This window comes from Vicugna pacos, chromosome 4 (genome assembly GCF_048564905.1).
Source record: "Vicugna pacos chromosome 4, VicPac4, whole genome shotgun sequence".
NCBI lineage: Eukaryota > Metazoa > Chordata > Mammalia > Artiodactyla > Camelidae > Vicugna > Vicugna pacos.
This window is the reverse complement of record NC_132990.1, coordinates 74235331-74259634: the sequence shown is the minus strand read 5'-3', so window position 1 is coordinate 74259634 and position 24304 is coordinate 74235331. Positions and strand designations below refer to the sequence as shown.

At 54.5% G+C, this 24304-nt stretch overlaps 1 protein-coding gene across 2 annotated transcripts in view; it reads right to left on the bottom strand.

The window, feature by feature from the left end:
• Positions 1–24304, bottom strand: part of PRRX2 (paired related homeobox 2) — a 42646-nt gene that overhangs the window by 17151 nt on the left and 1191 nt on the right. The gene's annotated exons all lie outside the window — the stretch shown is intronic.

The following is a 24304-nucleotide window of genomic DNA, read 5'->3' as shown; positions in this document are numbered from 1 at the left end:
ATTTCCTTTGCCCCATTTTCTGCTCCCCGCCGCACACCCCCCCCCCACGTTGGCATTTCTCGGTAAGGCCCCAGCTCCTTCATCTTAGGGGAAGCTCTGACTCAGAACCTTAAAACATCTTACACACAAACTTAAGAAAACAAACTTCGGGGGGCGCGGCAGGAAGAGTCCCTGGCCCTTGTAAGGGGCGTGGAGGGGCTGGGCTTTCCAAGAGAGGTCCTTCCCTCCGGGGGGACCAGACCCCGCGGGCTCGGCGGACCCCACCCGGGAGAGCTCAGTGTCCCGGGGTCACTTTCCCATCTGGGCCGCGCTCGGTCGGCGCGGGCCGGGGCCGGGGCCGGGGGGGGGGGGGTGGGATCGCTCTTCCGCACCCGCGGGTGGGGGGTCGGCCCCGAAACCCAGGGGGTGCCCGGCCCGGCGCGCCAGCCGCCGCCCGCCCCGCCCGGCCATGTGCACGCCAGCCCGTGCGTGCGAGCGCGCCGCGCCGGTGGCGGCCAGAGCGGCGCCGCGGCACATCTGGTTCCAGGCGAGCCCCTGGCGCCTGCCTCGCCGCAGACCCGCGGCCCAGACACACAGACGTTAATAGATCGGCGCGCCCAGCCCAGCCCCGCGCGGCCCGCGCCCGCTGCCGCCAAGCTGCTCGGTGCGAGTGCGAGGCGGCCGCCCGCGCGGGAGGGTGGGCGCGGTCGGAGGGGTGGGCGCGCGGCGGGCGGGGCGGGGGCGCAGCGCCCGCCCCACCTTCCCCCTTCCTGCCGCCCTCCTTTCCTCCCTCTCCGACGCCTCCCTCCCTCCCTCCAATCCCCCAGGCTCCGCTAGGCCCCGGGTTGGAGCTTGCAATGGTCTTTCCATCCTGGGAAACCATCACGGAAATCGAACCCCAGTTAGTAACAGAGCCAGTTCCTGCTTGCCTGGCGCGTACCACGGGCCCAGGACTGGACCGGGCACCGCCCTGGCTCCTCTCCGCACAAGAACCCCGGGCGACAGGTATGCGGCCGCCATCGCCGGTTCCCATTTCACAGCCGGGGAGACTAAGGCTGCAGATGTCACTCGCCCAAGATCGCACAGCGCGAAGGCAACAGCAAAGCTGGCACTCAGCTAGGCTGTGGGACTCCAGCCCCCACGGAGTCTGGGCTCCTTCCTCAATTCCTAACGCACACACTTGGGACCCAAGGCCTCCCAAAGTTGGAAGCAACACGTACCTTCACCGGGGACGCCTCTCCTCTCTCTTTCTCAGAGAACCTCTCCTCAGCTGCAGCCCTGGTCCCTTAGCTGAGGTCCTGTGACCCAAGCACCTGGGGGCAGTGAGGCTTCCAGGGGACTCCAGGGAATTTGGGTAGATGAATTCCCTTGGCAAGGTTCCCAGATGGCTACTCATTCTGAATTGCACCCCACATCAAACCCTGAACTTGGAAGCTACACCCCAGGCCCACTCTTGCTTCTAAGAGAGCTGCTCCGTTGTAGAAGGCTATTTCTTTGGTTTTGGGTTTTTTTTTTTTTTGGTGTTTCGTTTTGTTTTGTTTTTTGTTTTATTATTCAAGGCTGTATGACGTTTCACTTCTGAAAGGGGGCTATGATCTTTAGAAACAGCCCCTGACCAGATTAAAGGGTCAGTCCAGGTGGGCTAAAGAGCTGTGGTGGGAGGAGGTGGGTTTTGTCTTCCATTTTTTAAAAAATTTTATTTCTTTGTTTGTTTGTGTATTTTAGCCATGGCCTTTAGCCCCTAAGGACTAAGCACATATGCTCTCAAAGCGCAAGTCATGTGTTGGCTCCATGTTAAGTTTTAGTATCCCCCTCCACAGAGGGGACTTTTTAAAGGGCCAGGGCCCACATCAAAGTCCACACTTACCCTTAAAGTGGGAGAAGAGCATTTCTCTGAGATGCTTCCATGAGGGAGAAGGAGTCTAGTTCAGAACTTTCCCACCAGTACGCTCTGAATTCACTTGGGGGGCTTATTAACTCAGGCTGTCAGAAATTCTGGGTTTTAGAACAAAACCACACTTTTAGAGTTCCCAGGCTGAAGGCATTAAGCCCTGTAATGGCCACTGCGGACATGCCCAGGCATTGGAAACCAACAGTCTTTTTCACTCTCCAGCCAAATCCCAGGTGAATGTTCTGGGCTGGTGGGGCCCCTGTCCTCCCCGCCCCGACCCCAAAGAGGTGGGGGTCTGGGGAAGAGCAGCCTGCAGGAAGGGGAGGCTCAAGCAAACTGGGGTCCCCTGACTCAGCTCCCAGCTCGGTGGTGAGAATGGGCCTTTCCCAGCTTGGGACGGGGTGAAGTCCAGGCCACTGGCTGGGACTAACCGGCACTGGCTCAGGTGTGTGAAAACCAAACCAAACAATCACACTGGTCAAGGGGAGCTTGGAGTAAGTGACAGTGAATTTGGAGGGAAGCCGATTCTACAAGGCATTTGCCACTTCCGCATCCTGTCTGTCTGCCAGGGCAGGTTCTCGTGGTACTAGAGAGGGCTTGTGGCGATTTCTGCTCACAAAACTCTCCTTGCCTTTCCTCGCCTCTCACTGCCCCCCCCCAAGTCACCTCCTGCTGATTGCAGGTACCCTGTCTACATGCCAGGGCTGGCGGTGGGGGAGGGAGTCCTGGAACTTCCAGAACAGCCCTGATCTCCCCAAGGCCCGAAAGACACTGAACCTTCTAGGCCAAAGGCCTGGCCCAGCCACGAGGCCTTTGCTTAACGCCCATGGCCACATGCAGACACCACAGGCGTTATCACGATCTGAACAAGGCTCCCGCTGCTGCCCTCCGCAGAGTCCCCATGTGCCAGACACGTTATACACCTGACTTTGTAGAGTCCTTACAGCTGAAATGTTAAGAAGCAGACACCATCAACCCATCAGACAGAGGAGGACACAAGATCTGAAAGGTCTAGTAACTTCTCTACAGTCACACAGCCTATTGGCGGAAGAGCTGGGACTCGCCCACACCCTGATGCATCAGACTCCAGCACCTGAGCTCCTAACCACTGAAGCACACTGTCTCCTGTTGAGAAGGTTCCTGCTGAGCACAGGTAAGTCTGTGCTCAGCTCCTCCCAGGCAGCATCCTGTACAGAGAGTCAGAGGCACAAGTGGCCTTAGAGAGCACTCAGATCAGGGCTGGCTCACGGTGTCAATACCCCTGTCATTCAGAATAATAGCCCGGTAATAGCTGCTTGGAACACTGTGTTAAGGAGGATTCTGAGGAGCGCTGGTTGATTAGTTCTGTCTGCCATGGGCTCAGGAAGGGGAGTCTGACAAGGAAGCAAATATTTGTCAGTCCTACCCCTGGTTCTGATGTCCTCATTCTACAGATCTGAAGATGGAGCCCAGAGAGGAGGTGTGACTTGCTCAAGGGCACAGAGAAAGTTCTAGGAGGGGACATGGGCTTTGGTCCCTGCTCAGGGCTATTTCCACCTCAAGGGACACAGCAGACAGTGTCACATGTGCCACCATCTCACTACCCTTGTCCCCTGACACATTCATTTTGGGAAGTTCCATGTAGACCACAGAAATACACTTGAAGAGCGCTATGCTAGTTCTGCCTCTTTAAGGAAATTAATGAGTAGCAACCTGGTGTTGCCACGAGGCAAACCCTTGTCCAGGGCCTTGGTGATGCAGGAAGAATGATCCAGCCTCCTTCAACATTTAAAAAACAGGGACAATAAGGGACGTCATGTACAACATGATAAATATAATTAACACTGCTGTATGCTATGCATGAAAAGTAAAGAGAGTAAATCCTAGGAGTTCTCATCATATGAAAAAAATTTCTATTTCTTTAATTTGCTAGCAATACGAGGTGATGGATGTTCATTAAACTTACTGTGATAATCCTTTCATGATGTATGTAAGTCATTATGCTGTGCACCTTAAACTTATGCAGTGCTGTATGTGCATTACGTCTCAGTAAAACTAGAAGAAAAAAACTGGGGACAACATTCTACCCCTTGCACAGAAATACCACATTGCTAGGTTTTGCCCCAAGAGAATACGTTTTTTTTTTTTTAAGGCTATCTACCGTGGGAAAAGTTCTTTTACAAAATTAAATTATAAACAACCAGATTAAAAAAATTGTCCAAGACCTTAACAGACACCTCACCAAAGAAGATATACGGACGGCAAATAAGCATACGAAAAGATGCTCCACATCATATGTCATCAGGGAAATGCAAGTGAAAACAACAGCGAAACACCGTCACACACCTACTGGAATTGCGAAGATCCGGAACACTGACAACACCCAGTGATGGGGAGGATGTGGAGAAACAGGAAGTCTTCATTCGTTGCTGGTGGGAATGCAAGATGATACATCCATGTTGGAAGGTAGCCTGGTTTACTAAACTAAACCAACTCTTACCCTACCATCTAGCAAGCATACTTCTTGGTATTTACCAGAAGGAGCTGGAAACTTATGTCTACATGAAAAGCTACACGTGGAGTTCACAGTATCTTTATTCTTAACTGCCAAAACTTGGCAGCAACCAAGATGTCCTTCATGATGAATGAAGGTGAATGGATAAGTAAATGGTGGTACATCCAGACAATGGAATATTATTCAACAGTAAAAAGAAATGAACTATAAAGCCATGCAAGGACGTGAAGGAAGTTTAAATGCATATTCTTAAGTGAAAGAAGTCAGTCTCCAAAGGCTCCCTACTGTATGATTCTGGAAACTATGTGACATTCTGGAAGAGGCAAAACTATGCAGACAGTAAAAAGATAAGTGGTTGCCAGGAGCCGGGGCGGTGGGAAGGAATGAATAAACGGAGCACAGAAGATTTTTAGGGCAATGAAACTAGTCTGCAAGATACTATAATGGTTGTCCAAACCCTATGGTTTTTGGGTGATAATGATGTGTCAGTATAGGTTCGAGGATTATAACAAACGTGCCACTTTGGTGAGGGATGATAATGGGGGGAGGTGAGGGCCGGGGTGGGGGGTGTGGAAACTCTGTACTTCCTGCTCAATTTTGCTGTGAACCTTAAATTGCTCTTAAAAATAAAGTCTACTTAAAAGGGAAAAAAAGAAAATAAAAAATTAAAATATAGTCTGTGGTGTGCTGGTAAATGTTTAACAACTGGTTCTCCGGGAAAGGGGGCCCTTAATGTATAGTGTTTGCTAATTTCTGGGGTATAGATACTTCCCACAGCCAACTTCTAGGTACAGTGTGACATCAGTGAAGGCAAAATCGTGCAGAGGCACACCAGTACACAGTATTTCCACTGTCCAGATAGTACATAAAGAAATCATTCTAGGAACATAAATAATAGTAAAGTGTAAAATTACTAGCAAGAGGTGAGTTTTGAGTATATATTGCCTCTGTTTTAAATATAATTTGTGTAATTGTAAGTTTATATCATTTAACTTTTGACAGCATGTGTATTTGACAACCAACTTCCAAAATTCTGGAAATTTAACAATTGGTTCTCATGAGCCAGTATCAGCTGGTGTTAGAAAAACGATTTGTAGCTCATGTAAGAGAGGCAGTCTCAGTTTTGCCTATTTCCTCCCATCCTTATTCACGGGCAGGCATATTTTGTTGGAGCTGGCATCCTGGCGGACAACTCGTTTTGGATCTGGAAACCAGGTACTGTGATGGTGATGGTCGGGTCTGTCGCAGGATTAGCAGTTCACCCAGAACTGCTGCCCCTGGAGGCAAGTCCCCAGATCCTGCTAATCGTGTCATCAGGGTTCGGATCCTGCAACCTGATGCTATGCGTGATCTAACAACATTACCAGTCCGAGCGCTGGGGGCCTTTCCAAAGTGAGTTGTTACTCTCAGAAGTGTGCTCAGAGGGCTGAAGAGTCCTGCCAGAGAAAACTCAGGCCTGTTGCTTTCATGCCAACTTTCAGGGAAAGAGTGATGGGTTCCCCAAAACAGAGGTCCCAGGGGACAGGGAGGATGGGCTGAGTAAGGTGGGAGGGATGGAGGCGGCAAGGTGGGGTCCTCAGCGCTAGCTGCTCACTGCAGTCACTGGTGGGGTGGGGGGTGGGCGGAGCTTTTCAACATAAAATGCTAAGCCCCACCCCTCCACCCTGTCTGACTCAACAGGTTTTGGGTGGAGCCTGGACGTGGCATTCACTGACCGCCCTCCAGGTCCCGCTGTTGTGCAGTCAGGGTTGAGAGCCACTCACGGACAATGACATGACTGGGGGTTATCATACCAGTTTAGAGTCAAGTCCCAGACACTTGCCCAAAGTCAGTCAAAATGAGTTTCTTTATCTGCAAAATGGAGATCTACCTCCAGGGATGTCATAGGCAGTAACTCACATCACCAAGCACAGGGCCCGGTCCAAGGAGAGAGAATAGGAAACGGTGATGGATCCTGAGAACACGAGTGGAGCGATTCCTGTGTGCAGGGCACCAAGCTAAATGCACCACCTTGGGAAATAAGCACTATCATTTACTCCTCTTTTACAGATGAAGAGCTGAGGCTCAGGAAGAAGGAGGGCTTGCCCAAGGCCATCCAGCAAGCTGCTGGCTGAGTCAGGATTCAGACCAAAGCTGGCAGGCTTATTACTCAGGACACGAATGCTTTGGGAGCTCAGAGAAGAGTCAGGGGTGGAGATGGCAGGAAAGCTTGAAAGAGGAGGGCTCTGGAGAGGAGATGGGAGCATGTCAGGGGCACTGGAGTCTCCTTGTGCCACAGGACCGGCACTGCTATGTCATGGGCCTCTTGAAAACCAACAATATGGAGTAATCCAGGCCTCATGCACACTTCATCTCTTTCCTCTGAAACCCTCCTTAGTCTGCGGGAATTCTCAGCAGAGTAGGCCCTTTCCATTTCATCCTATGAATGAGAAGGGAGGGATGCTAGGCTCAGAGTCACACAGGCTGTGAGGTGGTGTGGAATGAACTAGTGAACAATGGGCTCCTACTCATCCTGCAAGACCCCACTTGAAAAGCCCTCCACTGATGCTCAGAACCCCTTGTGCAAATGTCGGCTTCAGCTTCCTCACACTGGCTTCTGGCCCTGGTCCTCTGTCTCAAGTCCTACTAGGCTGTGAACTCCCAGGTGCCTCTTTGGATGCAGTGTAATTGAACAGAAGTAGCAAGGGGCTCAGAAATGTGAACCCCAGGAGCCCCCCTGGCCTTTCTCCTTCAGAATCAAATAGACCTTATCCTGACATTGATGGTGCTTCCTGGAGAAAATGTGAGATCGATGTACTATTGCACATGTTTGGGGAGGGGAGAGGAAGCTACAGAGAGAGGGGCAGACATTGAGGTGGGCAGCTTGTGGTCAGTGCCCACACCATGGAGCCTGGGTCCAGGGTGGAGTCTTCAGACAACCCCCTTTCACGTCATGGAGCCCTTCCCGGTCTTCAAAGCCTTTCTCATCCACCTTCAGTGACGGTGCAAGGGGGATGCTGTCATTAACTTGCTTCACCGAAGGGGAGACAGGCTCAGAGAGTTGATCCTGCCTAGCTGGGATCTGAGCTAGAGTCTATCTGCTCTTACTTCCTGGGCCATGCTATCTTTCTGTTCCCCAAATCTCAAGTGGATCTAATAAGAGTGCCCATCCCCAGTGGTTTCTTATTGTGACTGCATGGACTCAGGTACAGCGACCACAACGGGCTGCTGATTCTGTGACCTTGGCAAGTCATTCTGCTGCTCTGCACCTCTGTCTCCCAGTCTGCATAGCACACCACTCACAGATGGTTGTGAGGATTCCATGGGATGATGCCTAGAAGGTGGTCAAGACACAGGACACACAAGTGTCGCCGTGGCTGACAAGCATGAGTTCGGGCCTCTGTAGGCCTCGCCTCTCCAGAGGGGGTGGGCTGGACAGCCAAGCTCCCAGCCAAGCCAGGGAACCATCTTTGCCCCTTCTCTACTATGAAGCATCCCTGAATGCCAAGTGCTGTCTCGCAGGTTCCCAGGACTGAAGAAGCAAGCTTCCCCACCCCCCACCAACTCCCCATCATATTCCCCATCCCCCTCCGCAGGGGGCTGCACCGCAGGGGGCTGTCCGGCAGCCTGCACCAATCAAATATGGAAAATAGCCTGTAGCAGGCTGGGTGCATTTGTTTAATTCTCCCCTGACCCCGGCCTGGCCCCACCTGGGTGCCTCTGATTTCATTAGCATTCGGCTCAGCCCCCCACCACCCCCACCCAGACCCACCAAGGCCCCCTACTCAAAAAATCAGGATAGGGAAGTTTTTTTCAGAGAGGAGGGGAGGGGGCCCAGGGCGGAGGAGGGGCAGCTGATTGGAGGCTCCTGATGAGCAGGGACCTCTTTCTGAGCTGGCCCTGGCATCGAGGGAGCAAACGTGAGGGTCTCAGATGCCCCCCAGCACTTGCACGGCCCTGACAGTGAGCACCTCCTTACAGTTGGCACCCTTAGTGCCTCACTCTCCTCACCCTGGTCCTGACCCAGAGAAAAGCCAACAAGCGAGACCAGAGTCTAGATCCCAGACTTAGGATCTGCCCCCGCCTCCTCTGGCCTGAACCGTTCCCCTGCCCCACCACAAACACCCCACCAGCCACGCGCTGTCACCTCCTGCCTTTGTATATGCTGCCCCTCTTGCAATACTCTTCCCACCTTGTCATGAAGCCCAACCTAGTCTTCACCTGAGGCACCTCTTCCCAGAGGAACTCTTCCCTCACAGCCCCAGAAAGGTCTGGGGGCCCACCTACCTCCCCAGCCACTTCACTACCACTAATTAGACTCCCTTGGGCTGCACCAGTCTCTTTCTCTCTGTCCCTCTCCGGGGTTCTCTGTGTTGATAGTGGTGCCTGGCACAAGGCAGGTGCTCAAGTAAAAGCTGGATGAATGAATGAATGACTCACAGCTCAGCTCTGTTTAGCCTTGAGACCCACAATGCCTAAGGCGCAGGAGATTTTCAAAGGCTGATCTTTGGGAAGCCTGAAATACAGTTTTTTATTGGCTCCAAAATAATCTGTAATTAACAAATGGTTAGCAACATGTTGACCAGACATGATGGCATGTCAACTGGACACCCAAAGTCCACCACACTCCTGGCTGTGGATAAAGTGTATTTGTCATGGAGTGTTTGATGTCATGGGAGGGGAACACTGCTACTTAAGAGGGCCCAGCAAAACTCTAAGTGGATTAGGTGGGATAATACATGTGAAGCGCATGAAGCAGGGTAGTGCTCTTCAGGGAACTCTTCCTTGTAAATGTGAGCTCTGTTATGTCCAGGAACAACGCTTTGGAGGGCAGCCTCCCTCCATTCCTGGGCCAAGGGGTTCTGGTGAAGTGCCACCCTGCACAGTCCAGCTCTGGCCAGTGAGCACGCAGCTCCTCTGCGGCCAGGGTGATTGATTCAGAGGTGAACAGGGACCCAGTGTAGCACAGGAAGATTCTGGGAGACGGATTCTGGCTGCTCCATTGTTTAAGTCCTGGATTGAGACGTGCCTGAAGTCCCACTCTGGATTTTTTCAGTTTTGCACATTAGCTTAGCTTTGCTTAAGCCACTTGGGGCCGGTTTTCTATCCGTTGTAGGTGACAGTCCCGACTAGGACAGTGCCCAAGCCCCACCTATACCTAGACCCTGGCAGAACTAGTGTGCCCCCAGCAAGGGAAACCCCCACCCCCAAGTCGCGGTGAGGACAGCCCCAGTGGACTTGTGAACCCACCTTTGGAATCCTGTCTTCTGCTCCCAATCCCACCCCTGCCACATGGGCTGGTCGTGGGTCCCTCTCCCAACTAATTTGGAATGTGGTCTTTGCAGCCTGCTCAGAGGAGCTCCCATTAGCCACAGCGTTGTGCCATGGGGAGAGCAGGGATGGGAGGGTCTGGGGTCTGATCCCACGTCTGCCAGGTGCCGGCTGAGCAGCCTTGGCATGGCGACACCTGTCTCTGAGCCCCAGAGGCCCCTATGCTTCTCAACTTGCTGAAATTTACCGGCACTGCAATTAATTCCCTGTCTGAGTCATTACCAGTTAATTGCCTGTCTCCTGTTGTCTGGGAGCTCTTAAGGGGTGACGGGCGGATGTCGGCCTAGTGCCCACACATAGTAGGGGCTCAAGAAATACATGCTGAGTGGAGGAGCCTGTTTCTCACGTGTAGAATGAAAATTTCGATAGGCTTCTTTAAAGACGGAGGACACCCTGGGCTTAGTGGGGCCTCTTCAAGGAGATGATGTGGTACTGTTATGACAGGGGTCCCAGCAAGGGCTCCCTGTGGACAGTGACTTCAACCAAAGAAGTGACATTTACCGTGGCGTGGCAGGCACTGGCATAGCCCGGGGAGCAGGGGGAGATGGACACAATGATCTGAGGACGACAGAGCTAGGAGCCCCTCCCCTGGGCTGTCTCTGACCCTGCTCTAGGCACCCAGGCTTTTCTTTGTCTGCTGTGCCCAAGACTGGGCAGTGCTGAAGACATCCAAGCAGTGCCCTAGGATGGACAGCCCCTGCCGAGAGAGGGGTGGAGACACTGCCTGTTTCCTCTCCCCTCCATCTTGCCCTGAACATGGCAACAGACAAGGGAAATAAACAAGCCCCACTCACACTGCCTGCCCTGGGGTGGAGCTGGGGGTGGAGGGAGAGCTGTTGCCTTAATATGGAGCTAGTTTGGGTTGGGACAGTTTCCGTCCTCATGCTGGGGAGATGAGGGACCCTGGGGACCAGCAGTTGCCAGGGGTGTGGCTGGGTCCTCCGCCACACACTCACCCGCATGTGAGTTGCTAATAATAACAATGGCAGTAATGATAACCACAGCAGCAGCAGCGGGCCACGTGCCAGGTCTACAGGAAGTGCTTCCTATCTTTTCACCTCACCATTCAATTGCCTTGTCCCCACTTTGCAGATGAAGAAACTGAGGCTCGGGAAGGGGAAGCCCCTGGGCCCAGGGAGCCAAGTGGGGTCGGTCTGACTTGCTGGCCCCACTCTGGCCCTCCTCTCCCTGGGGCCCCTCAGAAACATTAGGAGGCTGCTAGGCTCCCACCCTTGGCTACCAGCTCCCTGGAGATGCTGCCCTCCTGCTACCTCCTCCTCCTCAGGGAACTGCCAGGACCCATGAAAAGGTGGGGAGAGGAAAATCTGCAGTGCAGAGGGCAGCCCCACTCTCCCAACCTCTGTTGTTGTTCCGGTTTGAAGAAAGCAGCCAACATTCGCCAAGATCCCCGCAGAGCTCTCCAGAACCCCATTGCTCTTCTGTGGGGGCTCTGGTCTGGGCCCTGGGTGCCAAAGGGGACACACCTCGCCCTTGGCCTCTTTGGAATGGGGCTCGCCTGGCTTGTCTCCCTCCTCCCTGACCAGGCTCCATCCCACGCTGTCTGCCCTGTCCAAAGACCCACTATTCACTTAGATTTCCATCTGGTTTTGGTTTTAGTGGGTGGAGGAAGGGGAGGGTTTAGGGAGAAGCTGAGAGCTGGCACCCGATTGAGGTTAACCCAATGTGCTTGCGCCCCAGGCTCTGTGTATTTCCCCCGCCATCCGCCTCCACCAACCCTAGGGCTGCCTGAGCATCATGGAACCTGCTTCTGATGGACGGTTGGAGACTGGAGTCTTGGGCAGAGAAAGGAGCCAGCATCAAGATCAACTTTCCCAAGAGTGCAAACACTGTGTCTAAACCAGCTTTGCTGAAGCCAGAGATCAGTTGAGTGCGTGTGCGTGTGCGTGTGCGTGTGTGTGTTCTAAACACGTGTGAGAACCCATCTGTAATCCCTCAGGGAGCATATCTGAACATCTCAGCCTTCCTCCCCAAGCCATCTTATCCACAGACCTTCTAGAAGTTGCAATTAATCTCTAATTTGAATTTTTAACCTCAAATGCTACATTATAAAAATAGCTGCATTGTGTTTTATAGACACATTTGTCAGGAAATTATACATGGTTATTATATTTTATGCCGTGGAAAACAAAGCAAGTTGCTCATTCCTCATGGGAGCAGCGGTCAGTTCCAGCCAGGCTGGGGCTGCAGCAAATCCACACCATCCTTCCTGAGAGGGGACCCCAGGTCACCAGGCAGGGCTGGCAGGGGCAGCGGGGTCTTGGTACTGTGTGTGCGTGGGTAACCTGTCTCCTTTTTGGAGACATAGTTAGGAACCAGCAAAGGCCACTGGGTTCAGATCCTGGGACCCACAACTCTGTTTCTAATCTCAGCTCCTCTTCCTGTGGAGCCTTGGGAAACTTTTCCCTCCTTGGTTTTTCTATCTGTGAAGGGGGCTTGACAGTCCTAAACTGTGCATCTTCCTTCTCCTCCCAAATGGCAGGGAGAGTGAAAGAGAACACACATTGGTGTTTACTGCGCACCTATGGGGGGCCAGGTGGACACAGAGCCAAGCCCCACCTGCTTGATGCCATCAAATCCTCTGAGCAACCCAAGCTCCAAGTACTAGATTTGCACCCATTTTGCAGATGAGGGATTTGAGGCTCTTAGAAATGAAACACTTTCCCAAATCACCCAGTAAGTGGGGGTGAGGTTGGGGCCAGCATCCCACAGCTACGCTGGGACCCTACCAGCAGTGTGTCCTGCCCTAGAGAAGGCAGGTGACCCGCTGGGACTCCCTGGGGCTGGCTCGCTATTTCTACGCCCGTGTCACCATCAAGCTGTATGGGAACAGTGGGGGTTGTCCCTGTCCCAGGATCCTGGCCTGCCTGCCTGGGTCGAGGAACAGCTCTGGTTTCTGTCCAGCAACCCTCTGCCCTGGCGTTATCACATCTCTTACCCATCCCTTTCTAAACAAGCCAGGAGAGGCTGGATGAGGTCAGAGCAAGCACAGCCCAAGGGCTGCAGGCCAGTAGGCGTGGGGAACATGCCGAGGACAAGGACCTGAGGCCTGCAGCTCTCATGTCCTCAAGACATAACCCATCTTTCTGGGCCTCAGCTTCCTCATCTGGAAAATGGGGTCATAAGACAGCCTACAATATCTGGGAGGAATTCATGAGATGATCTACATGAAGAATTTAGCACATAGTAGGTGCACAATAAATGGTCCTGACTGTTGGGATCTCGGTGACGATGACAATGATGAAGATGAACACACTCAAAAGCCACCCAGTCATCCAGCCCCCGATTCAGCCACAAGCACCCCAAAGTCCCTCTACTCCACCCGGGAGACGGGATGTGCAGTTGAACATCCTGGGCCGACCTTCCCTGACTTGCTAATGCATCTACCAAGGAAATTTCCATCTCTGAGCTGTACACCTATGGCACGAAGTCCTAGTGTTGGGGCCGTGATTTGGATGCAGCTACCCCACAGATGGCCGATTGGTGAGCTTGAAGCTGGGCACAGGGACCCGCCTGGCCTCTGGTTCTACACGGCTCCTGGACCCTCCCCTCCCTGACTCATGATCTCAGATCTCACAGCAGCTGGGCGGGGGCAGCTGAGCAGTTGGGGCTTGTGATCAGCTCCTTTGGAGACAGGGCACCCCAGGAGGCTCTGGGCAGCCAGGACACAAGTGCTGTTCCCAAGTTAACCATTTACTTCCCACATGACAGGGAACGCCCGTTCAGCAAGAGCGCTACTGGGAAGGGCCTGGGCATACTGGACCCTCCAAATGCTCACAGATGCACAGAAAGTATTCCTGCTGCTCTTAACACAAAAATTGCACATCTTGAAGCAGGCTTTGCTCATTGGCCCTCTCCACCAGGCTCCCTCCCACCCCGTCTGCTCCTGGAACAATAAATCTCTTTCTCATCTCTGAGCCTCTGCATCTGCTGTTCCCTCCACCTGGAGTACCCTTCCCAAACTCTTTTTCTGGCTAACTTCACCCATCCATTAGGTCCCTTCCTACAGGAAGCCTTCTCTGAACCTCCAGTCCTCCCCTTATCTGTTCTCATAGCAGCGGGGACATCTCCTTCGTAGCAGGGCCCCCTTGTTTCCTGCTGGGACCCCAGGATCCAGCCTGGGGCTGGGCGTGGAGCAGATGCTCAACAAATCTTTGTGGGAGAAAAGATGGAGGGACGTGTTCATGGGACGGCTTCCCCATGCCCCTCCTCGGAGCTCTGCTCTGCTCCTTCGAATCTGCTGCAACAGCAACAGCAACAGTTTTCTTTAAACAACGACCCCACTTTCAGCTGCATTAGATCTTTGCCTTTTCTTTTTTCCTTCCCGGTGAAACCAGAGTAGTTCGTTTTTACTTCTTGTCTCCAGCAATTTCCCGCTTCGAGCCCTGACACTCTCCTCACCCGGGGGTGTAGTGGCCGGGCAGCCAGCTCTGCAGGAGAGGCTGGCCTTCCAATTAGAACACGATGTCTCTCGGAAACACGAGATTCCCAAAGGCTGGGGTACCTCCCTAGCCCCAGTTCCCCCATCACAGCTCTGAGCCCTCCTGCCTGATAGCTACAGACCAGGCTCTGCAAAATGGTGTCCCTGGAAAAACGAGGCCTTCCCCAGGCACTGCAGAGGTCTTGGGTGAAAAACGAGGAGATGGGAGGCACAGTCGCTCCCTGGAAGAGCCTAGGCCACTTTCCCAATAGGACCCTGCAGCCTCTTGGCCATGTGGGGACCCAGCATGAGTGGCCAGCATGATATCTGAGCTCAGGGGATGATCGCGTATTTCCTGGGTGACCCTGGGCGAGTCACTCAGCCTTTCTGAGCCTCAGTTTCCACACCTGTAAGATGGGGATAATGCTTCACCTCCCTCATAAGGCTGCTGAGAGAACTCAGGGTGAGGCTGCATGTGAAGGGCTGAGCTTGGAGCCAGGCAGACATGAACAGCTGGACGTCGGGGTGCAATGCTGTCTCCATGCTCCGCTCCCCAGTTAGGGACCAGGTCTCGTCTGTCCACTGGGGTTTCCCTGGCACGATGCCTCCGCAACATGCACATGCCGAATGAATGAATGAATGAGCGAATGAATGAATCCAATCCAGTGTTCTTGGAACCAAAAAGCAAGGCACCTCTTGGAGGAGGACAGGGAGGCATGAAGTTTTGCATACAGTCTCTCGGAGGAAGGCAGAAAGGCCTGTTTTCTGTAGCTTCATCATGAAGGAAACGGGGAACACAGTGTCCATTTGTCTTTTCTCCCACTTCTCGGATGTTTTCCTGGACTTTCCTCCCTAGTCTGGGATGCGGCCCTTCCTCCTCCCAGTTTGGGCTGTGGGGACAAGTGCTTCAGGTCCTGGGACCCTCTGGCTTTGTAGCCCAAGGGGTTAGTGGCAGCAGAGGGGTGAGTCCGAGGGGCGCCCGGCCTCAGTGAGGGCCAACCTGCTCTCTCTCAGAGATGAGTTCATCCTCTGCCGTCAGCTACAGACTTGAGGTTCTCTGAGGGTAGGGGCCGTGGCAGATCCATTTCTGAATGTCCGCCTCACTCAGCACAACATTCGTTCTTCACTCCGTGCTTCATGGGGTCGTGAAAATGGTATAGACCCTGAGGCTCCAAATTTCGCTCCCCTTCAGCACTGTGGAACCTTGGGCAAGTCACGTAACCTTGCGGAGCCTCAGTTTCCCCGACTGTAATCATTATAGCAGATGCCCTTTCTGGGCACGTCTCACATGTTCCACCGCTCTGTTCTCATCACTCCCCTAAATCCTTACAACTGCCCTGCAAGGAAGCACGGCTCTTCTCATATGACAAACGAGGTGCTTAGAGAGAAGAAACTCGCCAAGGTCATACGGCTGGTCAAGGGGTCAAGCCCCTGCCTGGAGTGGGGGGCTGTGATGCCCTGCGCAGGGGCACTGTCCCCATGCAAACAGACCCTCAGATGACTGGTTCTCATCTATAAGAAGAGAGGGCTGAAGACTGAGTCGAGGAGGGAGAGGTGGAGAAGGAGGCCCCCAGGTCCCACAGGGTGCAGGGGGAGGCCCGGGGGGGGGAGGGTGCCAGGCCCTCACCCACCTGGGGTGGGGGCGGCCACAACCTGAGCGCCGGACGGCTGGGCTGCCCACTGGCTGGACTGGCCGCCCGCGGCACCATCTTGAGAGCATTAGGGGCTGCTGTTCACAGATGTTTTCTGTTACGTGTTATTTGTTAGTCTAATGAAAGGAGGTGCACTGGCTTTCAAGACCTCGGCGTTCTGCGGGGGTTTTATATGGGAGGCCCGCACGGAGCTCTGGCGGTGAGAGGAGGCCGCGAGGCCCCTGCCAGGCGCGCCCAGCGGCTCCTGCTTTGATTCCGAGGTTTGCAGCCATCCGCGTGGTAATTCCAGCTCTGGTTAAATGTCATTTTTAATAACGCCATCTCTGGCGTGTAAACGTCTGCGCCCACGGCAAGAGGGGCGGCCGGGAGGGGGAGGCCGGTGGTGGGGGAGGCCAGGCAGGGAGGCGGGATGGGGGGCCAGTGGACCAAACCTGGGGCGAGGTGGCCACCCGCCTCGGGCTGTGGATGCTCTACCTCAGGAGACCCTCGCAAGGGGAGCCCGTAGGGCCGTGAGGGGCGGGGGGGGTGCACTCAGAGGAGCGGGCAGGCAGGATGATGGGAGGGGCTTTTCCAGCAATGAGTGGTAGAAACCCCCAGCTCTGCAGCGAGGCTTCTGACCATCCCACCCCCCAACTTTGGCAGCTGGAGGGAATCAGGGTGCTTGAGAAGGAGAAACTCCCTGTGGCAGTTGCCCCCTTCATTCTAGCTCTTCGTTCAGGTGCCCTTGGACAGGTACTCAGTAGGTGTCCAATGAGTGCCGATGGACAGTCAACAGCAATCGGGCTTTCCTAGACGCAGCGATGTGGCTTCCATTGCAGTCAGGTCTCTGGGGATGCTGGCGCTGGGGCTGGGCCTTGGAGCAGTCCCCTCCCCCCAGAATGGACTCTTCCAGGTGCTTCCAAACGACGCCAGCCTCAGGCTTCCTTGGTGGCGCCATGCGGCCTCTCTATCCCCCCACAAGAGGACCACTTTCCACTCAGACAAAATGACAAGCACGACAGAGGGGCAGAGTTAGCACTAGAAGGAGCCTCTGAGTGCACAGCAGTGCTCACCCTTTAATTCACATAAAAATGGCTGGGGGCCCTGCTAAAGGCAGAGCCCCTTGGCCGCCTGCTCTATCTGCCCTGCACTCAGGACCTTCTCCAGAGACCACAATCCACCCAGCAGCCCCCATCCACCTCTTGGGCCACCATGTCCCAGCTTCTTGGCTTCTCTGTAACTCATCATCCCAGCTTCCTTCTAACGTCTCCACTGCCCCCCAAACTGGAAAGTCCCGGCTGTCCTTCCCAGGCACAGGAAAGCAGAAAGGATCATGAAGAGGGACCAAAAATAATGTCTTCCAGAGCCTGCTTCATTTTTAGGATGCAATAAAAGATATCATGAGCAGTAAAGGGCCCCCCATGGACAGCGTCCTGTCATCACAGTGGCCCCTCCGAGCCAGGCTGGGAGCAAGCAGCTTCCCAGATGTGGAGGGGACAGAGAGCAAGGAGGACTGACTGGCAGGGGCAGCACGAGCATCTGGGTCGTTTATTCAGTGACGTACATTCCTAGGACATCTGGAGATTCCATGACTTCCAGGAGTCTACTCCCTCTGGGCGGGGAGCACCTTGAGACATAACCCTCCCCTCCCCCCGTCCCTAGGGGCTGCCGGACACCCTGTCTCCCTGTGTCTGCTCAGCATGGGCGCCTGCTGAGATCACTTTCCCCAGCTCTGTCTAAACAGGAAGCTCCCACAGGGCTCTCCTACTCACCACCTCGCAAAAGGCACTTAACCCCTGGCCCATTCAGGCGCAATCTGGCTGCTCGCTCATCTATACACCAGCCGCCTGCGGCCACCCTGACCATTAAAAGCCTGGCCCTGATCATCTGGGCCAGGCTGGAGCCCTCACGAAGGAGTGTGAGGGTGGGTGTGGGTGTGGGTGCAAGTGTGTGTGTGAGTGAGCGGGTTTGTGGGTGGTGGAGGGTGACTGTGTGTTTGGGGGGTGGGGGTTGTACGTGTGTCTGGGTCTGAGCTGGGAAAGCCAGTCCACCATGTGCTTCCCAAATGCCAGCCCATGACTGAGTTTTCACTGACCTACCACAAAAGGTAGGGGCACTTTGCAAGTGTCTCTGTGAAGCTAAATTTAAAGTTCATTTTGAGGACCATTTTTCACTCTGAGATTAAGGTGCTAAAAGGTTCTCTCTTGGGTAAACAGATGTGAGCAATAAGATAGTAGTTGTTGTAAGTAAATGGCTTTTCTTGGCAACTTTTAAAGCTGCCCAGTCTATGCCAGTTCCTCTAAGTGCCTGGAAATTTTACCAGGGTTTGAAATCTGAAAGTCTGTGTAGGTGGTAGGAGATCAAGGCCTCACACATAGTTGGTGCTCCGAAAATGACTGTTGAATGAGTAAGTGAATAAATGAATGAGTGAACGAATGAGTGAGTGAATGAATGAATGAGTGGGTGAGTGAGTGAATGAATGAATGAGTGAGTGAGTGAGTGAATATGGGAGCTGGGGTTAGGCAGGGAAAGGGGGCCTGCCCTATTGATGTTCCTCAGAGTTAGGGACCCTCCACAGCTCTCCTATGTCCAGGACGCCATTCCAGATGTTTCTGGACAGGCAGGGAGGGCCCCCACTCACTCTCACACCTCCCCAGACCCTCCAAGCCAGGCTGTCCTCCTGCTGCCAGGCCTGACCCGCCTCCCCAAACCTGTGACCCAGGCCAGGCTGCTGAAGATGTGGAGGAAACCCCCACCCCTGGCTGCCTCGTGGCCCCCTGAATGCAGCCCACACCAGCCTGGGAGTGGATGTCCCTGGCCAGACCACCCAGCATTCTGGGGGCTCCAGGGATGGCTCCAGCCAGCGGCAGAGAGCAGAGGCTTCGGGACAGACCTGGGCTGGAATCCTATATTCCTTCTTGTCACCTTGGCAATGGCTCAGCTCCTCTGAGTCTCAGTTTCCCTCTCCATAAAATTAAGTTAATAAAAGGACCCACTTCCACAGCTGGTGGGAAGACAATGAGGGGTGAGGCATGTGTGGAGCCCTGGACAGTGAACAGTAAGTAACTGGTCATTGTCACCACATTCCCTCCGGAACAATCCCTTCAACTCCACTCCTTCGGCCTCTGATCCCCGGGCAGCACCCGGGTTGGCCGGGTTCCAACACTGATGCCCCATTTGTAGGATGTGTTCAGGGGAAGCACCGCCCTCCTCAAATCACTGCCTAGGCTCACTTCTGCCTGGGGAGAGCCACTGCTTTTTGGGTCTAGGACACCAGGAAAGTTTCCCCAGTTTGACCTTGTCCAGTCTGACCTCACATCCCTGCCCAGGACAACCCACAGAAAACCCTTCCTTCCTGTCTCTATCCACGTAGAAACCTAACGCAGCACTGGGTGCATCCCAATAGCCCCACTCTGTGCCAACCCTAAAGGCCCATCTCCCCCTGCCTCCCTGCCCCCTTTAGATTCCCAAATAAACCTTACCTGAGTCTCCCCAACAACCAGATCGGGCTTCCCCTCCCCAACTCCTCCAGCCCAAATGCTGAGCTATGCAGGAGAAGCCTGGACTTGAGATCTAAAACCATATCCCACCCCTCTTTTCCCAGCTGGGAGACCTGGCAGGCTGCTTTGCCTCTCTGGGCCTCCTCAAAATAGGCATGGGAATCACTAGTCCCGCCTGATTCACAGGGCTGCTGTGAGCATCTCCATGAGCTGTAATGGAGACCATTCATTGAGCACCTACTACATGCCAGGTATGGTCTTACAGGCCCACCCTGTGAGAGACATCACTGGCCATCATACCCATTTCAAAGATGGCAACACTGAACCTCAAGGTGCTTTTTAGGCCTCAAGGGTGGTGTACCTGCGAGCATTATCGCTAATGCTCCAAAAATCACTTTTCCTGAGTCTTCTGGGAGGGAACAGTGACAGCTCCAGCCCACAGGGAAGGGCTCTCATGGGGGTGCCAGCTGGCCCGAGGCCCCTGTGCCAGGCCCCCAAGCTCCACCCGGATGACCTATTAGATGGAGGAGCAAGACCACTCTGGGACCATGGACAATGAATGAAAAAACAAGAGCCCTTCCTGCTGACAGAAGACCAGAGCCACGGACCGCTGCCCCCCTCCCCTTGCCCCCCTCCCCTGGTGAACCCAGCAGTTCTCAAACTGAATTCCCTGGGCTCTCAGCTTCCAGGCCTGGTTCCTCAGTCTCTCACTCACGCCTCCTCTCTCCCTGTTCCTGGGCGTGTGCTAAGGGACACCCTCACCTGTCTGGGGGCCCAGGCCCAGCCAGGACCCAGGTCTCAGACACTCCACCTTCCTGGGGAGATGGGCAATTTCTCAGCCTGGATCAACTCAGGAGGGGGGACAGAAGGAGCCTCACAAGCGTGTGTGCTGCCTCCATGGTTCAGGTGGGGACCCGAGGCCCAGAGAAGGGATGTGACATGGAGTTCCACGTGGAGATGGCAGCAAAAGGCAGGGCCCCAATCTGGGTGTCCTGACCCCCCATCCAGGGCTCACTCACCACAGATGCTCCGTCCCCCACCTCTGTCAAGGAAATGGATGGAGGGAGAGGCAGGGAGGGCAGGAGGGAGGAGGGAAGGAAAGCAGGCTTGTCTTTCAAAGGCCCGGTTCTGAAGAAGCCCCTTTGTCCTTATCCCCCACCAGCCCTGCTCCTGTCTTGCAGACCCTGAGGCTGCCATGGCCAGATTTCAGACCCAGTCACAGGGAGGCCAGTTAAAAAGTCAGATATGGAAAACAGCGTAGCGGTTCTCAAAGAATTAAACAGAATTACCATACGACCCAGCGATTCCATACCTGGGGATACGCCCCGAAGAACTGAAAGCAGGGATCTGAGAGAGCTTTGCACACCCAGGATCACAGCAGCATTATTCACAACAGCCAAATGGCAGTAGCAGCCCAAGTGTCCCCGACGGATGAGACGGTAAACGAAATGTGGCACATACACACGACGGAATATTATTTGACCTTAAGAAGGAAGGAAATTCTACCACCTGCTACGACACAGATCAATCTTGAGAACATTATGCTAAGTGAAATAAGCCAGACACAGAAAGGCAAATACAGTATGATTCCACAGATATGAGGTCCCTAGAACTGTCAGATTCATAGACAGAAGGTAGAATGGTGGGGGCGGGGGGCTGGGGAGGCGGGATGGGAGTTAGTGTTTAATGGGGACAAAGTTCCAGTGGGGGAAGATGAAAGAAGTCCTGGGATGGATGGTGGGGATGGCTGCACGACAATGTGGATGTATTCAGCGCCCCTGAATCTACACTTAACAACGGTGAAGATGGTAAATCTTACATTAGGTGTATTCGACCCCAAGAACAATCAAAACATTGAAGGCCAGTCTGCCTGTCTCTCAAACTACTCAGTGGCCCCTTTAGGCCCTCCACTCAGACACTCGGCCCTGCCCTCCCACCACTGGCAAAGCGGAGGGGGAGGTCCCCACCCAAACCTCCTGGCTTCCTGTCACCCGTCAACAGATGCGGCTCAGAGAACAGCTCCATGAGGGGAGCCCAAAACCCCTGCCCCGGGCTCCAGGCCACCCCGGCTCAGCCTGTACCCTCAAACTCCAAGTGTTCCACTGTCCTGAGTCTCTGGGAGGTGGACCCACTCGGTCCTGGCATTTTCCCGAAACAGGTCCCAGCCCCACGCGGGCCGGGAAGCCTCCCGGGCTGGGGGCCTCACCCCTGCCTGGCTCAAGGGGTTTAGTTTATTTTCAGTGTGTCCGCATCCCTGTTTCCGCCCTGCCCACAGGAGAGAATGCTTTAAAGAAAATCTCAGTTATTAATGTGGTTTCTTTTGTTGTAAGTCATTGCAAAGGCAGCAAACGAGAGTTTATTTTCCTAACGTGCTTGGCATAGCTCGGCGCCCCGGCGCAGACCTCAGCGTTTGATTTGGGAGGAACCCGAGACCCTGGTTTGCTCTGAGTCACCGGTGAAGCCATAGCCTCCCTGGCCAGTTCTGGGGGGAGCCTGATCCGGGGAAATCATTGGCAAGAAGAGGTAATATCTACCGGTGACTTGCTGAAAACCAACGATTGAAAAATATATCTTAAAAATTTTGAGTCTGCTAACCTGGCAGGTAGAAAATATACCAATTTTCTAACTCATTAGTTTCCCCATTAACCTTTATTTTTCTAATGCGGGCACCCCGTTTCTCTTTGGTGTCAGTCGCTTCGTTTGGATCTGGAAACAGCTCCAGAAGCCAGAGGAAAATCTACTTGCCGGCATGTCCAAATCCTCAGTGAGGCACCAGGGCTCCCTGTGGGCCCAGGACTCGGGGATGAAGCCACAGCCCAGAGCCCATGCCTGCTGGCCCGGGGTCCAGGGTCCCCACACCTGAGCTTGACTGCCCACTTTGGAAAGGGGTCCAGGGTTGCGGGCTGGGCTCACCAGGCTGAGGGGACGAAAGGGCCCTTCTCCCCCAGCTTTGGAGACTTCAGGACTTGGGAATCCAGCGGCTGTGGGAGGGGGCACGCGCCTGAGAGAGGAGGAGAAGGAGGAAGAACAGGACGCCGGCCTCCCCTCTGTCCACCTTCCGTCTGCAGGCCCAGACCCGGCGGGCAAGGGAAGAGCTCTCCCAGACCTGGCCCGGGGGCTGCCGCGGAGCACCCCCACCCCTGCTCCCTCGCCGCCTGGCAGCGGGCACCCCTGGAATGCACCCAGTTGGCCTTGGGGAGCTGCTTGACTCGACATAAAACATTTGGATTTCATGGCCTAGTGATTTGTTTTCAGTCTGAGGAATGAGTATAGGGTTACCTCCTTTTAATTTTGCCAAGTAAGGACATTAAAATAAAACCATCTCCAGTTATAATCCCTATTTCATAAAAGAAAGGGTGTTTTAAGACCAAAAATGAGTAAGAAAGATACAATCCCAAACCAGAGAATCCTTCAAACTGGATTTTTTTTTTTAGTTTCGTCAGGGAACTCTCTGTATTGTCCATGTTTCCTTCCATTTGCAGCGGCCTGGAGAAAATCTCCCTGAGGGCTGGGAGCCCGGGGCCGCGTGTCCCCAGGGCTAAGCTGGGGGGCGGTTCCTTGAGCCCAGCTCTGACTCTGCATGTGGCCCCTTGTCCCCCACAGATGAGGGGAGAAGATGCCCTCCTCTGGGGGCAGACTGACTGCTGCCCTCAGGCCTGTCCCACCTGACCTCACACCCAGAGTGTCCTCTGTCTCCAGTGCCTGGGAATTCCCAGTGTGCAGAAGCCCCTCCTCAGGCAAAGGCCCCGGGCTCTCAGAGAGGGTGGCCTGGCCCCAGGGGGCTGCTGGGAGGCCTGTTACCCACCCAGCTACCTAGGGGCTGCCAGTGGCCCTGTCTAGACACTTGTGACCCCAGCTATTCTGGGGATCCCCAGAAAACCCCTCCATTTGGAGATGTATGCTGTGTCCCAGAGAAGCAAGGCCTTCCACTGTCTGTCCCCACCGCCAGGGGCCAGGGGCCAGGGCAGAAGCGGGCACTCACCCCTCGCCAGGACTTGAGTACAAAATGCTCAGCCTCCTTCCTTCTCTCCCCAACACTCCTCTGCTCCTCTCTTCCTTCCTTTTTTCTCTTTCTTCTTTGCTTCTTTGCTCCTCCTTCTCTCCCCAGTTTATCAGGGTAAGATCGGAGACCTCTCCTCTGCCCTGTGGGGAAGCCGGCTCCAAGCCAGCAGCTCTTCCCATGAGACCTGGGGTCCTCAAACAACTCAGGATGGCAGGACCCACCCCGCACACCAGAAGGCACCCCCACTTTACCCCTGGCCCAAACCAGACACCTTCCTTCCACCTTTCTACCAGGGAAACCCCAACTTCCAGGAGTGGGTCTGCCGGCTTTGTGATCACCCGGGCCAGTGAAGAGATGCCAGTCTGCTGTGGCTAGCAGGAGGTGGACGCCACTGAGGGGGGACCGGAGGACGCCGGACACGGCTGGCACCAGCTGGGCGCTCTCTAAGGTGCACTATGGAACGGGTGTGTGTCAGGCATCCCTCACATACGCACAGGCTCCTGGACAAGGTTTCAGAGAAGGCTGCCTGAGCCACCTCAGTTTTCCCTGCACGTCCTCTCATTTGAAAAGCAGAGCACGCAGCCACCAGGGCTCCCCTGAGACCCGGAGGCTGGTGCAGGAAGTGGGGGTCCCCAGGGACGGTGGGAAGCCTGCTGGAGTCAGGTGGGTGACTGTTAAGGGACCCAGAGTCTCCAGCAGGCCAGCCTGCTCCCCAGAGCTAGGGGAGCAGGCAGTGGTCTCAGATGACAGCACCACCTCTTCAGGACGTGGGTGAGCTATGAGGCCGCAAGTCCTCCCCCTCCCTCTATGAAACTCTTCAGGGCTGAGATCTTTGCTTCATCTTCTCCTGCTCTAGCCACACCCCCATTCTTACCAAGCGCTCAGGACCCTGTGATCCTCGTGACTTTTTGAAAAAAGCCACTTGGGTGGGTTGTTTGTTTTTAAAGCCCCTTCCTGATGACCTTTAACCTCGGCAGGGGAAGGGAGGACTTACTGGCTCTTCAGGGCTGAGCCATTCCCCCTAGGAAGCTGCTAGTGGGGTAGACTGAAGGTGGGGG